Source organism: Parasteatoda tepidariorum, chromosome X1 (assembly GCF_043381705.1).
Source record: "Parasteatoda tepidariorum isolate YZ-2023 chromosome X1, CAS_Ptep_4.0, whole genome shotgun sequence".
Lineage (NCBI taxonomy): Eukaryota > Metazoa > Arthropoda > Arachnida > Araneae > Theridiidae > Parasteatoda > Parasteatoda tepidariorum.
The window spans coordinates 4,695,748-4,714,313 of NC_092214.1; the positions used below are offsets into that span (position 1 = coordinate 4,695,748).

At 26.5% G+C, this 18,566-nt stretch overlaps 1 protein-coding gene across 3 annotated transcripts in view; it reads right to left on the reverse strand.

Moving 5' to 3' along the window:
* LOC107450519 (uncharacterized) overlaps positions 1 to 18,566 on the reverse strand; it is a 61,143-nt gene that overhangs the window by 30,286 nt on the left and 12,291 nt on the right. Inside the window, exon 1 of one of the 3 annotated variants that reach the window (XM_016066341.3) lies at positions 17,638 to 18,071. The exons of 1 other annotated variant lie outside the window; for it this stretch is intronic. The gene's annotated coding sequence lies outside the window, so the exon portion shown is untranslated. Of the gene's footprint in view, positions 1 to 1,251; positions 1,269 to 17,637; positions 18,072 to 18,566 lie in introns of those variants that run through there. One more of the 3 variants, XM_071187406.1, reaches the window with a different exon arrangement.

The following is an 18,566-nucleotide window of genomic DNA, read 5'->3' on the forward strand; positions in this document are numbered from 1 at the left end:
GTTTTCGTGTCTGATTTCGTACCTTAAATTATCGTCTGCATGAATTAATCAGCATATTTTATGTCACCCCTTCAAGCCATTAAGATGGAGTCCTAGAACGTGAAGATCCGATCATTAGATTAAAAGTTATTCAGGATGGTACGTTTTTTTTGGCACACTGTACATTTTATAGTCTATAAAATTACAGAAAATATTATTAAACTTTTGTCATTTCATTTTATAATATTTAAGTGACTTAAAATCATTTCCTCTTCAATATTTCCTAAGCAAAAGGATATCCACTGTGAATTTTGAGATCATGTGGTTAAAATACGTGTGTTTCGTTCCTTTGAAACATTTCTTCTATTTTGACAAATGAAACGTATAAATTTTCTTTCGTGGAAGAAATAAACTCAGTGTTTAGTAAATTGTTAAAAACGTGAAATACAAATTCTAATTTTTGTCGTTAAACATAAGTACCAAAATGTCGTATATAACAATGTGAATTCTTTCAGAAACTACTGATGAACACTTTTCTTTTGATTGCTTAACTCTCTTATTCTCTTATTTTATTCTCAAAAGAATTAAAGTGAGAAGTCACGCATAGTAGTTAAAAAAATGGTGCTAATTTTAAAGCATCAAATTTACTATTTTTAACTTTTCTTTTCGAATTAAACTATCAAAACCCGAGATATACTCTGTTTATTCTTTTAGGAGTTATTAAAATATTATATTTACTAAGAACATATTGAAACAGTTTTACTTTCATCACCACTTTTTCATTTTTTTAAACACTGGATGAATCAATTAAAAAACAAATCCTCAATAATCGTGTTTACTGTCACTTAATTTATTTTAAAATATTACATAATATATAGATATTTAAAACGTTGAATGGTTATTAACATTAATGGCAACTAAAATTTTAAATACAAAATATTTATTACAATATTATAATTGTAAACATGCATTTAAAAAATATTTAAACTCTTAAAAGCAGTAGGTGCTGCTTGTTACTTCAATAATTTACTATTTTTAACTTTCTTTATCGATTTAAATTATCAAAACAAAATACTTCCGTTGCTTACATTACGATTACGGTTTTACGATAACATTAGCACTGCTGTGCAATTAAAAGAACAACGTAAGTGCTTCACAATAGATCTTGAGACTTCACAACTATTTTCTCTCGATTGCTAATGCTATGAACGCTAAAATAAAATTTCAAAAAATTGATGAAAAAAATTTATTTAAAAAAATTGTAATAGGTACCTTATTATGCGAAAATGCCAAATGTATAAAAAATCTCAAGAATATTTTTGTCGCTTGCGTTGATTTTTCTTCAGCATGGAAGAGCAATTGTGCAATTTTAATGGATAGTTACCTTCCCTCTTTGGGTCCTTATTAATGAAAAGTATCGTTAGTTTCAATAAGTATACATCAAAAAATAAATAGTTTCAATATCAAAATCAAATCAAAATCAATTCATATACTCCACAGGCAAGTTTGATTAGAAAAAGTGATAATTTTGCCTTTATTTCTCCAAGATTATTTTAAATACAAGATTAGTTTTCAGAGAATACTACATCTAATAGAACTTCTTTTTTAAATTTTAAGAAAATTACATCTTATATTTTATAATTTAAATTTATCAACAGTGTTTTTCTGTATTACAGAAAGAAAAAGTAAGCGAGTGATACAAATAATTTATCAAGCACTTTGAAATTTATTTATTACACTTTGTCTGCTTAAAAACTTTAAGAGACGGAAATAATTCTTTGTGAATAAATTAAAAATTTCACTAAAAATCACAAATGGTAAAATATATTATATTAAAACCATTACGCGTCTCGGTATCACATTGGTACATCTTCATCAGTAATGATAAATAAATGATGAGATGATTAAAATGAAAATAGTGATGATAATGGCTAGGAAATCTTTAGGATGGTAAAACAGCAATGATTAAATATTTTTAAAAAAATCTAAAAACAAAAACTGTATATTTAAGATTTTACTTCGATACCATTTTCTTCAAATATTTGGAAATTGTTGATTTTTAAAAAATTTCTACCACTTGTTATTAATTTTATGTAGTTACTGTTCACAAAATTACAAGTAGTAAAATATTTTATTAAAACCAATACGCTTCTCGGTGTCATGTTTTTGCATCTTCATCAGCAGGATAAATGACAAAGATGGTCTAATAATGAACAGCAATGATCTAATAATGAAAACAGCTATGATCTAATTAAAACAAAAATCTGAAAACAAGAACTGTTTAGTTTATGATCTTTCTCCTATACCATTTTCTTCAAATATTAAGAAATCGTTATTTTTTTAACTTTGTAGCACTTGTTATTAATTTAATGTAGTTACTGTCAACTCTATATTTATTTCTATAGTGTAAGGAAACCTCTGTTAAATTACAAAATCTCAGTCTTTCCATCCCTGTCCTTACTGATAATATGTGACAAGGAAGCGCGTATAGTCTTTAATAAAAAATTTTACTATTTGTGATTTTTAAACTTTGTATAGTCGCAGAAATATAACTCCCACTTTTGATGATTCAGCAATCCTTGAGCTATATTTTGTTAAATTTGAGAATTATTTCGTCACAAAATGACGTGAGTTGTAAAGAAATGGGGACTCAAAAATATATGACGAAAATGTTTCCTCAACTCAAATCTTGATCGTAGTGCATTGTGGGAGATTGCTAACTAGAATAACAAAACTAGGATGAAGACTAGGCGATCTAAAAGAAATTAACGAAATAAGTACGGTACAGTGTATAAGTATTTGTACGGTGGTGAAGGAGTTGGCCTTGTACTAGGAAGATCCCGAGTTTGAATCTGCCTTCGGGCAGGAGTGTAATTTATCTTTTTGTTCCATTTGTCTTTTTTGTGTTATTAAGGTGACTTTGACCTAGTTATATGGTGCCCACGATAAAGTGATTATTAGAAAAGTTAGATACATTGGGCACTACAAGATTTTTTTAAAAAAAAAATTTTTTTTTGGGGGGGGGATGAAATATAATGACGAAATATCTCTTTACTGTTGACGAAATTCTCTTTCTCGACAAAATGATAATAGTTATTTTGCCATTTTGACGAAATGTTCGCTCAGAGCATAAATCAGGAAACGTTTTCGTCCGAAACGAAAAAGTTTCGCGATATCTATTTTTTACAGTGAATTTTATCTCAAAAACTTTTCGTTCCATATTAGGTTAAGAATTCCTTTTACATCTTCCTTACTCGTCAACTAAAGAGATGAAATTGCTTTCTAAGAGATATCAATATAACCATTATCTTAAGTAACGAGTGACATCCCCGTATATAGAATGAATTATATCTACAAATCTAATCTGAATAAGTGCTTTAACTTCTGCACCCTTCAAAACGAGCAGGAACACAAAAATGCAATATCGCAGTTTGTTTCCTTTCTGTTTCCGGAAACAAACATTTCTTTGGATGAGTTGACACATGATTTGTTGTAACACACTCTAATCTCGTTTTTCTCGTTTTCTTTCCGTCTGTACAAATGTTTCTTCATGTTATTAAAACACATTTATCATGAATACTAATTAACTTCAAAGTCGTTTAACTTTATTGTATCTTTCATCTACTTAGTTTATATTCATATGGTAACATCACACTTCTGGTCATTATTTCTTGGTCATCATTTCTTCTTTTTTAATAAATATTTTTAGTATATTTTAATGCTCAGTTCAATTATTTTAAAATCGAAAAATTAAAAAATAAGAGTAATGTGGAAATTCAAAAATTTCAAGCAGCGTTACTTCTTAAAATTTCTGCAAAGCAGCGGTTCGCAACCTCTTTAGTTGTGGAACCACCTTCTTCCTTATCTGTAATTAAAAAAACTTTGAAGCTTACTATCTATTTAGCATACAAGTAAAAAATACAATGACGAATGGCCTTCTATTATGTATGCAAGACGAAATTCTTCTTTTATAAAGAAAATAACTTATTGTATTTACTTTGCTGTCATAACTGAAGACTCAAAAACAAGTAATCATTGTTTAAAAAAACTTAATGTGCGCTGGTATTGAAAAGATTTATCTTGCCTTAGAATACTTATATAGAATATATATATTAAATATGGAATATTTATATTGAATATAGAATACATATATATATAGAATATGTGTATTCTATATAGATATATAGAATAGCCTCTTAACATTCATAGAATATTATATATGCAAGACGAAATTCTTTTTTATAAAGAAAATTACTTTATTGTCTTTACTTTTCTGTCACAACTGAAAACTCAAAAACAAGTAATCATTGTTTTTAAAAAAGCTAATGGGAACAGATATTAGAAAGATTTATCTTGCCTTGGACTACACATATAGAATACATATTTATAGAATATATATATTCTACATAGATCAATAGAACAGCCTCTTGCATATATAGAATATTACACATGTAAGACGAAATTCTTTTTTATAAGGAAAATAACTTTATTGTATTTATTTTGATATCACAACTGAAAACTCACAAACAAGTAATCATGGTTTTAAAAAAACTTAATGGGAATTGGTATCAGAAAGATTTAGATTGCCTTAGACTCTCGACCAGCATCCTTGGCCCAGTTCCACACTGCCAGCGGCCCACTTGTGGGATGCATTCAATTGTTAGGGAACCATTGTAGTAAAGCATGCTTAACTGGGATTAAATATTTAAAAGATTTGCATTATGACCGAATATATGATCGATTTTGGTTGATTTGTGATGGATAGGGCCCCAGGTTTGCATATCAGCCTTGGATCTCTATATCTTTAATCCGGCCCTGGTGAGCCACTAAGTTATACAAGTTCTAAGTAAAATCAAAATTAAATCAAAATTGCATCTTATTCAATAGAATTACTTGCATAAATAGAAGAGTTTGTTAAATTAACTAAAATTATAAAATTTGAAAAATAATTAATATTCATTAATATTTTTTCATCAAAATTTATTTGCAAAACATTATGACTGATATATTTGTATAAAAGATCTCAAACTTAAAACCATACTAGTGGCTTTCTAAAATATGAGCTTTCGCACTTTTGATGGAAATATTTTTATGTTTTGGTTTTAACTGATAGTATTTGAAACTGCGTTAAATCAAAGTTATTTAGCCATACGAACAATAATTGTATTTCTTGCTGTAACCGAATTCCCAGATATTGAGCAAAAACTATCATCAGAATAATAATGTTTACCTTGTCATAGAAGCTTTATTAGTAATATAACTGCTGTTAAATATGTAATCAAATTGGCTAAAAATTATGGAAGTTCGAGAGAAAAAAAAACGTTGGTTAGATAAAAACGTCATTAATAGTTTAGCGAAAACAAATTCCATTAATATGCGCGCCGATAGACTTTACTTTTCTACTTTATATGAATTTTGAATTCAATGATTTAGAAAATTGTTTTTAAAATATGAATTTATTAAATAATCAAGCAATTAAAAATGTATGGCAGGTAATGGAATTTTTTTTAATAAATAGTTAAAAAGGAAAAGAAATATGTCATGATTTAAAAAAAAATGTGAAAGAAAAAACATGGTGTTTTTTACCATAGTTCATATCATGGATTGAACAGTTTTTTAGGACTATTTAAGAAATACTCAAAAATAATCTAATAATAAGTCTGCTTATCATTTCTGCGCATCTTAATATAGAACGGGATATAAAATCAAATCAAATGATAATAGTATTATGCTTAACTTCTTAATACACATATATTGAGAAGAATGCATACGTAATGATTGTATGTATCTTTCCCCATTCAAAATCTATTCATAACCTACTAAAAAAGGCCAGAAATATTCTATGAAAATTTTAGTAAAAGAAAATTAGGTATTCGGATATATTGTTTTCATTTTCTTTCTACAATTTTGAAAATCATTAAAATATTTTTTAAAAAAGTTTTTTTTTAAAATCTAATTAATTTTTTTAACATTTTTCTCTACTGTTTTTCAAATGCTGTTGAATAGCTTAAAAATATTAAAATAGAAGAGGATTCGTGTGTTATAGAATAAGTTATGCAAGTTCTAAGTAAAATCAAAATTGCATCTTATTCAATAGAAGTACGGTACAGTGTATAAGTATTTGTACGGTGGTGAAGGAGTTGGCCTTGTACTAGGAAGATCCCGAGTTTGAATCNGTTGACATGGTCTATAACTTCGCCCCCACAAGTTTGTTAAATTAACTAAAATTATAAAATTTGAAAAATAAATAATATTCATTGATATTTTTGCATCAAAATTTATTTGCAAAACGTTATAACTGATTTATTTGTATAAAGGAGCTCAAACTTAAAGCCATACTAGTGGGTTTCTAAAGTATGAGTTTTTGCACTTTTGATGGAAATATTTTTATTAAAGGACAAAAAAGAAAAAGCATGCTTTTGTGTTAAACTTATACATTTCAAAAACTTGTAAAACAATCTGTTAAGATCAATTAAATTTGCATTTTTAAGCCAATATTTTTGTACCATGCATTTTAAGGCTAATTTCAAGGCTCTGTAAATTCCAAAAACTTTCATATAGCTTTGTTTATATTTTACTCAATAGTAAATGCATATAATCATCATAGTTATTTCCGAAAATGTAGTCTCATTCTTGAAAAACTGATTTCTAATAAATTGAATGACTTTTGTTGTGAAAATTTCCTTAAAGTGCCTAAGTTTGATAGAAAGAAGTGCAAATGACACATACAATCTTGACCTCAAATTCTGACAGTTGCTTCTTATTCCACAGGCGCTGGTCGATCTTTTCAACTTTAACTAATAGCTTTGATTGCCATCCTTACATGCCATGATTTTGGCTTCATTCCAAATTTAGGTTGCGTGAACTCAATGATGCTTAAAAAAATTATTTTTAGCGTCATTTTAATGCTACGTTCTTAATCTAAAGATGAGTTATAAAGAAGTAGCAATTAATTTCATGCGACGGCCTTAAATGTGTATAAATTGTGAAGAGGTTCGCTGATAAATTTCTTTGATTTATTTAAAGAACAATTCGTAAGCGCAGATAACTAACGTTCCCTGAAAGATTTCTTAGAAACTTTCGCAATCAAAACAAATTAAATTAACATTGTTTTTACCATTAATTGTAAATGCTTAAAACAACATAGAAACTTAAATATTCCAATAAACTTGGTATATTTTTAATTAATTTGTGAAAATGTATGATTTGAAATATAATTACTATTTTTACTATGTTTATAAATGCATTCAACAATATAAAGCGCTTTATATTCGGCACGCCATATTTCCGAAAGCACCATTTTTTTGTTTGAAATTTTTTAAAAGACAAATATTATAAAATTTTTTTTTATAGAAAAAGTCATGCATCCTCTTCATAGACTAAGAAAAAATTTTAAAATTTTTGAATAATAACTAGATCAGAACGCACAGGCAAGCAATATTTTTTTAAAAAATAATTATTCATTTCTCAATTAATAATGTATTAAAACAAAGTGTATGTAAATATTTGTATTTGTAAATATTTGTATTTGTAAGTACTGAATTTTGTGATATAAAAAATATTTATTTATATATTATTATTTATTTATGCATTTCACACTTTATTTTCTTTCAATTTATTTTTATTATTTATCTATAAATATTTCAATGCCAGAATACATAAAAATAAAATACATAAAAATAAAATACAGATAAAATAGACGAGGCACATTTGTATAACTAAGCCCAGTCAGTGACTACAGTAACTAATGATCTATTTTTAAAATATTATAAATAAAGAAAAAAAACAGAAAACGCATATAAAATAGTAAAAAAAAATGCCTAATGGAACTTGCATTAAATACTTATAACGAGGTTTAAAGTTGTAAAGCAGATATTTCAGGGTTAAGAAATGTTTTAACTTTTAGTTAGAACACAGTATTTGTTAACATGAGAATAGGAATAAAAATTTCTAATTTTGAAAATTACAGATTAGCAAAGAAACACAATGAAAAAAATTTATTTTATGTTAAATACGGCAAAAGCTAATTTTTTAAGAGCTCTTTTATAAAACAAATATTTGAACTACTTTTGTTATAAATTTGCTGAGTTAATATAAAATATTAACTTAAGATGAGTAAGTAAAAATAATTCATGAATTTTTTTTATTAGGTTTGGGAATAAAGTACATTTGATTAGGTCTATTAACATGATTAGGTCTGCAAAATTCAACTATTCATTAGTTTTTTCACCTTTTAATAATTATGTAAACTTTTAAAAAGGCACAAGTGATATTTATATAATTGTTTATATTCACAACTTATTGATAAAAGAGAAAACACTTATTAAATTTGCTTAGTGTCTATTAAAAAATTTATTTCGAGCTCCTTACGTTTTTCTCAAAATTCCACTGTAGTTAATATAACTTTAGATATAAAATGGAATTTAGATATAAAATGGAATATAGATAAATTAAGGAAATGAATATAAAAAATCAGTCATCATGAAAGATGAAGACAAAATAAGAAAATAGGATGTCTAAAATTTTAAAAATTTTATCATGATAATATTAAGTTTGCTTGACTTTGAAATTATTTTTATTCAATTTATATTGGGATGCTTCAAAGTGCTAAAAAAATTTCGTACTTTTTATTTATCTATAGTGTTAAAAATTCCGTATCAAATCATGATAAAATGGCAGTTTTTACCTCAAAATCTAATTTTACCCTAAAATTATACGGAACAATATACAGTAATTTTAATAGTAATTTTTATTATAAATCACTGAGTCACTGTAATTATTTAATGATTACTGTAAAACATATGGTATAATATTTTACGATATTATACCATATATTGAGCCGCTATTTTTTGCCTTAATTTGATCCAGAATTTTTTACAACTCAATACTTTGTATACACACAAAGTATTGAGTTACACGGATGATCGTTAATGCTTCAAAATCTCATCATGTATCAAATGCTGTGAAAATTTGAGTCAAGGAAAAAACAGAATCAAATTACGTAAAAATGGGCGAAAATAAATAAATTAGAAAAATTAGAGTCAAAGATAATTTTTCAACTTTTAAAAATAAAATCGAACTTAAAATTCGAGAATGGATCATTTAATCAGTAGTTTAAACTGAAAGCGGAGGGAAAAAATTTTGTAAAATTATCATATTGCATAGAGACATTTCTGGTAGGAAAAAAACATAATATTGGTAATAAAACTAAAATATATGGAATTTATGGAATTCGTTCAGTAATTTCTCCGTTCATATGGTCACGGTTTGCCGGAAATTCTGGTTTTCAAAATTATAGCTCTTATTACCACACATTCAGCAACAAATACAAAACTGGACAGTAAATTTAATCGTGTAAATGGTTTTTATGCTCTGCTCTAAGGTATGATGTCAAAATTACCAAATTTAACCACATTTACAAATTTTTAACACTTGTTTTAAGACAATATCTTATCCTTGATTTTACCAAAGTCATAACCAAACTGCTTCAGTAAAAATTACCGTTCCATTTGGTGTTCTCATAAATCCAGAGACGCAGTAAATTTTACCTTAGTCTGATAGTTTTGACCATGCTTTTATTGGTGAAGATTTAATTGGTTTATAAAGTGTCTGTATATGTTTTGATTTCTAAATAAAAGTCAAGTGTTTATTTTTTTTTTGCAATACTTTTTTACACGATGCTTGTTTAAAAATGTGAGCAAATGTTAACTTAAAGATAACTTATGCTTATCATATGCTTAAGAGTCGAAATGAGAAGTAGAGGTTTCAGATAACTTAAAACTTTAAAGAAAAACTAATTGATTAGATGAGATCAAAGGAAAAAAACCTATCATTTGTCAAAAGAAATTACGTGATACTTTTGTAGATTCTGGTAGCGAAAATGAATTCGATAATGGATGTGTAATCTTTTGGAATTGTTTATATTAACCAGATAACTTTCTTGTATTTTCGATGCTCAATTATTAAATTGTATTTCATTTGACATGCTCAGACAGTGCAAAATCATAGAAAGTTATTAGACAAAAAATTTGAGTTTTTTCTCTTTAAATAAGAAAATGATCTGTTTTCTTACAAAAATAAATAAATTACAGATGCTGCTTTAAACTACTAAAAATATCAAATCACCACGCAATTATAAACATTTCTTTTATAATCTCCAAATTTAAATTACTTATTTTTTATTATTTTACTTTCAATAGGTATTTACTAATTTCTAATGAATACAAATGCTACGTAGTAATAAACGTTTCCCATGCACTCTGCTAATTTAAACTACTTATTTTATATTATATTACTTAGATCTAAAGAATACAAACGCTACACAATTATTTTTTTCCCAATCTACCCATTTAAACTACTTACTTTTTATTATTTTCCGTTTCAATTGTTACCTATTATTCATGAATACAAACGTTTCGCAAATATAACAATCTTCTAAATATTTTGCCAATTAAAATTACTTATTTGACATTATTTTAATTTGTAATGATTATTTTCTTATGAATTTTTAATTGCAAAAAAGTGTTTAATAGTTCTGTAAAATTGTCGATTATTATGAAATAAGGAAAAAAGAACCTCGTAATATTATATTATCGCATAATTTTTTGAATGCCTTGAAGAAGGAAACTGCATTAAACTATTAATCAAGAACTCGTTATTAAATCTAATCTCTAATACACTCACATATTCCACATCATAAATTAGAGCTTCAAAATTAGAAAAACATAATATTCGTTTTTGTCTTTATGTAGAAAAAAACTTAAAACGCTGGCACTTATTAAAATTTATAAAAGTAAGCATTTTTGAAACAAACCATCTGAAGCTTAATTGCGCATAATTAAAAGATTAATTGGAAAAAAATTTATGCACTTGATTAACATTTTTAGAATACTTTATTCTGCTGATATAAATCGTATGTAACGATAACAAAACGGCAGTGCATTTAACATCTTTTGAAGTTATAAGATCTAGTTCGGTTGCACTTAATGTAGATCATATTTTTTCTGCACATTTCAAGTAATAGTTTTCTTAAACCCAAGTTTTGAAAAGAGCATGATAAGTTATTTTAATATAAAATAGGTTAAACTATTTTTTAGTAAGAATAAATTAAAAAAAGATGAATCGTATTCAACAAATAATTTTATTAAACTGCTGAAATAAGGATATATTTTCTTGGGCGAAAATTTAAAATAAGTTATTATTAACGAAAAGTATGTTTTCTAATATATTGCAGATGTCATATTAGAATTTTTTCTAACATTAGAAATTGTAAACCCAAAAAATTAGGTCGGCTGTTCAACGACAGTTATAAAATAAAATTTATGTCAATACGTTCCACCCCCCTATTTTTCTAACTCCAGCCGCATTCTCCAAGTTCCAATTGTTCTTGTCTTTTGTGTGTGAAACTCATAATATACAAGGAAAAACATGGACATAAATATATGTCTTTTGTATAAACAATTGAAAACAAACAGTATGCATATTGATTGTATAATTTAAGTACACGAATGATTTTGGTTGATATATTTTATTAATAGATGATACTAAAAACATCATATAATCGACTTCATAGCATATCACATGATCCATGTATAAAAATCATTTTTCAAAAAGTTTAAGTTTGGAACCGTATCTTTAAAGTTGGAGCCTCTTTAATTTGAGATTATTCTGACAATTATTTTTAAGTTTCGTGGAATGAAATGAAAATTTATGAAATATTTTAGAGTGTGTTTCCCCAAAAAACATATATCATTGTCTCCGTAAAATGTTTCCCCTTTTCCTCTTGCTTTTGTCAAAATAAACCTACTAAAATGCATTTATATTTCATATGAAATAAGAATAGAATTATGTTTATTTTGCGCAAGAGAATGGAAAATAAAGATTTAAAAAAAAATAGATGAATAAATTTAGAGTTTTCAATTAGTAAAGAAAAAAGTAAATTAGCAGAAGGAAATGATTATGAACTAAAACAGAAAATATATTTATGGCTATTTTAATTGAAATGTTTAGAAAAAATGACAAGTGTAAGTAAAATTTTCATTTTTTAAATTAATACTAAAATTAATTATTAAAAAAGGTAATCATAGTAGAACTGCAAACATATTTCTATAAGTTTGAAATATTAAACAGTTACAGCTTATCTCAAAATATGTACGTATATACATGATATGTATAAGTCATAATATGATATATTATGACTATGATATGTATAAGTCATATTTTTTGCGAAATATTTTTTCAACATTTGAGATTTAGAAGCTTCTAAAAAAGCTTTAATCCCCCCAACGTGAAGTGTGTGCGAGATTTAATTTATATTTCTGGTTAAAAATAATATTTCTTAACCACAAAAATTAATCTCAGCATTTCAAAGATGCACTTGCGCATTATACCTTGTTATGTTGGCATTGCTAATGATAACTTGTAAGTAATTTGATGTTTAAACCTTTACATGGCTACTTTAAACCATAATATACTACAAAATGTATGCAATTTAATAAGGAGATAAGTTGAAGTTTCTGTTGAAGTTGCACTTCAGTACTCTTATTATTGTTTCTGGTTTAAAATAATGTTCATTAACCAAATAAACTTATCTCAGCATTTCAAAGATGCACTTGAGCACAATAAGTTGCTATGTTGTTGCTACTTTGTTATTGTTGATAATAACATTGTTGCTACATTGTTAATGATAACTTATAGGTAATTTGATATTTAAACCTTCATATGGCTACTTCAACCCATAATATAGTGCAAAATGTATGCAACTTAATAAGGAGATATATTGAAATTTCTGTTGAAGCTGCACTTTACTATCATGTAATGTAGTAAACACTCTTTGAAACTTTAAAGTATGTTGAACGCTAATATCATTCAAATTTGCTGTTAGAAACAAAGGATGAATACAAGTTAAAGTAAGAAATATTTCTTAAATAACAGGTTGTAAATACAAATTTTTAAATGGTTGTTATCAATTTATGCACTCCCTGCTAAATGGAGTACAAAATTTACAACAATTAACGATATAATTCCTCATTTTCTAAGCAAATGATTCCGTCTGAGGTGAACATTTTAATTAAATCATTAGTTGTAAATCATCTTATTTTGAAAAAGTATTATATATATATATATATATAATTTATTGCAACATTAATTTATTGATCGAATTCATGAAAAATTGTCATTAAGTGAATGTTGGCAATTTGAGATGTAATAGTAGTATAACATGTGTGCAAATTAGAAATATTTTATTATGTTTTTTTCCAAAAACCATAATCACGATCTCTCTTCACAATCAAATCAATTCGAATTAATCGGGGCCAATTTCTTCGTAATAAAGATTTCCTTTATTGTTATAATAAATAAATTACAATGCTTCCTCAGAAAATTATAATTTTCTATTGAAATTAAAAAATAATTTGGCATTTTATTTTTTGAAATTAGATTCAATGAGACTATATGATTTCTGAATTACATCAAAATATTCCCTGTTTAAAATGAAAAACTAAAAAAAGAGAAAAAAAAAGTAGTACCTATTTCAAAATTAATTTAAAGAGACTATTTTGGAGATCAATTTTTATTTTTATACTTAAATAAAACACGTAAAAATATATTTACGATAGTTTTTTAAGTAATATCATTAGCATATAAATGAACAAATACAGTTATAGTTTCAGTTAAAAAGTCTTTCATCCTCTGTTCACCATTATACACTGTTGAAATTTCACGGAAAAAAATGGTTAAATAACAATTTATTTAATTGTTATTTTACCACATTTCAACAAAACAGTCAAATGACGACCATAAATAAGATAGCATTCAAACTGAAACTTTGAGGAAAATCTTGCATTAACTGGTTTCACCTAATACGGTTAAACAACCAAACTTTTAACAAACAACTTAACAACTAGGCCAGCTGAAAGGAATTAAGTGGTTAAACAACTAGGCACACCTAATGAAGCCACTTAATTCCTTTCAGCTGGGTACATATTATAGCTGAAAGAGCTAATCATTCAATCTCATGACCAACAGAACGGGGTTCGAGTCTCTGCGTTGGCACAACAACATTTTCTCCATTCCCTTCAACACATGAAGAGATCTCAGTGTTCTGCTTTTCCTATTTTGTGATCCTGGACTATTAGAATACTATACTCTTATTCACGCATAGATGGCAGCACCATAAAGCCGCTTAATACAAAAAAAGTCGTGTATTTCCCATTTCTTACTACAAGTGAGAGAACCAGATGAACTAATTAAATCACATTTCACAATTCATTTGATAAAACACAACTCAATCACAGCCTAAACTTAAAGGTAAAAGGTAAGGTTCAAACCCGTGAAGGTAAAAAGGGTTCTTCACCGTAAACTTTGTGGTTAATTGGATAGATAGACTGATGCCGGTTATTTTACTGTGATTTTACGATGAAAATTCCAACAGTGTACGATATAAACAAATGTTTTCATTAATTATGTTGTAGATTTTTAGAATTCCAATCGACTGAGTTTGACCACTCATAGTAACATAAGTAAAGAAATGAAAAGCTTAGGGGAAGAAAATATTAATAATAATTTCAAAAACACTCAACATGATGCATTTTCATTCAAATACCTATTATAACAGACAATAACACAGATTATTGATTTATTATTTAAAGAATTAAATGCCAAACCTTTTGAAAAAAACATATTTTTTACGGGAGGCGGTATTCGTAAACGGCTTTTTGGTGCATCAACCCATTTTTAACTTGATTTTCTCAAATTTAACTTTGCAAGTTCTTCCATTCAAAAAATTTAGCATGGTAGTAAATCACAATGCAAACGAAGACATTATTAAAAATTTTACAGTTGATGAACATATAGATACATAGTTGATTAATTGAATATTAATTGTCAATATTATCAGATGAATAATTGTTTGTGATTCTCAAAATATATGACGTGAAATTTTTCGGGCGCAGAGTAGCTTTAGCTTGTCGGAAACTGCATAGTTATTGTATTTTTTTCTTTTCATAATAAATCTAAACACACGAATAAATAAAAGAGACTGCTTTATGACAACCTGTATATGCTTTTAAATTTACTTATATTTGTAATACTTTGATATTATAAAAATAATTTTTTTAAGTCTAATAAGTTTAATAATAATAATAAGTTAAGTCTAATAATAATAATTTTTTAAGTTTCTTAATAATTTATTTTAACTTATATTTTCTGTTATTTGAGAGATATTTCTGATATAATAAAGATTGCATTCATCCACACAGTAGTAAGGTCAAAATTTTTGGTTCTGCTATTTCGGTCCCGCTATTTTGGTCCCGTTAATGTTCCTTCCCATGTTATTTCTGTTTTTCTGTTTTTAATGTTCAATAATCGATTTTTTATGTTAATAACATAATATTTTTCTTACAAAAAATATCATTTTACTTTTCACCGAGTCATTCCAAAACACTATTTGACGCAATGTGTATTAATAAAGTACCTAGTAATTTGCCACACTTTAAACAAGTTTTTAATTTTTTCTGGTAATAGAGTTTGTTTAATTCTTTTTTTATTCTTATTTTAAAAATATTTCAGATTAAAATTAAACAGAAATTCATAATAATAACTTCAATTATGAAACTACACTTAAAAATGCATGTGTAACTCTAACTATAAAATTGTCATGCATCACATAGAGGTATGTGGATTTGTTTTTTTTTGTTTTTTTTTATATACTAAAACGTGCAAAACAAATACATACACCAAATACATTTTTAATAGCATTAATCTGAGTTTCCCCCAAAAAGATATAACAATTTTATAAGTCAATCAATTAAAAGTATGTCATATTTAGTTTAAAAATTACACGAGTTGTTTAATCATATTTTGATAATCAGACTATACTATCACTTAGATAATATTTGTTCTTTTTTATTCATGGCAGACATTAACGTAATGTAACATTTTTCAAACAAACCTTTTACATTGAATATAAAATGTATTCGAAAATTTGAATATTTCTTTAAATCTGCACAACATTCAGAAAATTTTAATCATTTTAGAATTTTCGAAATATTTAAAATAATTCGCTATGACAGAAATTCAGCGCTGTTAATATGAAGAAAGCGAGGAAGCATATGGTAATGTCTGCATAATATCATAATATGATAATGTTAATGTTCACTAATGCTGCATAATGTTAATGTTTGCATAATAATACATGTTAATGTCTGTAATAATATGATAACGTTTGCATGTAAAAATATAGTAATGTTTTACACATCAACTCTGAGAACAAATAAAAGTGAAACAAACACAAGACTTTGGGACAAACAAGACTACTTTTACAAATCATTTTATTTTTAAAAATTAAATTGAATACAACTTTCAAACACTTGAATTAATATTTTTTTATAAATTCTACTCTTTTTAATAATTGATGCTTTTGACAACATCAAGATTTATTTTTACTGTGTAACGAAAATATCTAAAGCTGAATGTAGTATATTGCTTAAAATAATTTCTGCCAGACCCAAGAATATAACTGATTATTACTATAAATTATAAGCATTCATTTATGTTATTACCATCAATTACGAAATGAAAACAAATAGGTCATATATTTCCCACAACTAAAATTACCAATGTAGTCCCAGGTAAATCCACATTTTTGCTATAAATACCTAGTAAACTATCTGTATTTTACTATAAATACCTAGTAAAATTGTATCGTGATACTTCACCTCTCAAACATATTTCAAAAAATTTTAATTGTAAGCATAAGGTATATATAAAACAATCATATATAAACAACTTTTGGTATTCATGATAGTTTAAAAAAAACTCATTTATAAGTTTTGAAATATGTAGCAATTGAATGAGCTTTCAATTTCTCATCAACAATATTTGCAAGGGATGCGATAGTTAAAAACTAGATTCTTAGTTCTTTTATTTTCTAAAAATAATTGTACACAAACAAAAATTGTAAACCAAAGACTTCAAAGTTAAAGCAATATATTTTTATAAGAGGTTTATTAATGACAATAAATTTAAAATTAAACTTTTTTTGCGACTGATACAAATAGAAACTGAATAATATTTTGCAGTCTTAACAAATAAAATAAAATAAATAATAAAGTAAACTATGTGACGATAATTTATTTCTAAAAATTTCATATTTTAAAGAAAAGCACCAAATTTATTTATTTGATAAGTATTTTAAAGTACAAGCAGAAAATTAGTGTCATATTTATAGCCGCATTTTATACCTAAAACTTCATTTATTTATACCGTTAAAGTATTTAAATAAATCATATGAAGAATTTAAATTATTACTTAAATTAAAATAATATGGAAATATTTCGTATCAAATTAGTTATAATTCCAAAAATTAGTCAGAATCATAAAACAAAGCATTGATGAGAGAAAAATCTTAATTCTTTAAAATCAAAGCAGAACACGCATTTTATTCAAAGGAATTTTAAATTGTACTTGAAAAAGGAAGGAGAAAAAAAGAAAAAGGAATTAAAGAAAAAAGATAAGAAAAAAACAGTATTTTCCCAGATGTACGAAACTAATTTATTCTAAAAAAAAAACTAATCCTTCATTCTTTTTAGAAATAATGAAAGAAATTCTTTTTTTAATATGGAATAAATATAAAAGAACTTAATACGAAATAAATCTCACTTTTAAGTTTGATTCTACTGGCATCTCCTCGTTGCTCAGATGAAGAGGAAAACCTAATCCTTTGCATCCTCCAATTACATCAAAACTCTTCTTCTGCGAAGTATGCCATTCATTCACAGCCGACACCTGAACTGCGAGTTCAAAGTACGAACTGAAACAGCCATGAAAATAACTAAATGTGCCAAGAAATTAAAGGATTGAAAAAAAGAAAGATGAGGAAGAAAAAGACGCGATATTCTTCTGCTCACTATTCAGCGATAAAGTACCCACTACTCCACGAACTCTTTGTTTTTACCAGCGATTACAGTTAGCTTCCGCGCATGACAAGAAAACCTCGCCCTCTACCGTTAATCAGAGATGTTGAGGAATGTGAGAATAGTAAAGTATTATGCAATCTTTGATAACGGAAGATGAATCCTTCTTGTAGGAAAACAATGATGCTATTTTTCTATCTTTGCTAGCATCCACTGCTCTTGCTCTTCCCCGACATCATGGGATAAAGAGAGAGAGAAAAGAACGTTCTGGGGGATGGAGAAAAAAGAAGAGAAAGAGAAAAGAGAGGGGGGGGCAATTGATTTCGCGCTCTTTCCTCAATTTTCATTGATTTACTCCCACCCTCTCCCGCTGCTGACGGAACGACGGCTGATATTTTTTTGTTATGTTTCATTTTGAAAAAGCTTTTATATACTTTTTTTTCATTTGCCGAATTAAGGTAACATTAAAACTTCTGTGTTTTGATTTTTCAGTCAAAAAAAATGTAGGTTATGCTGATGCAACTGATACATTCGATTTCAGATTCGTAATTGAGACCATCAGAACACGAAGAATACAAAGAATACATCAATTACTTAATTATTTACATTCGATACATTACTACAGACAGTCAGATCACTGAAACTGTTCAAATTTACAAGACAGGTTTTATGTAT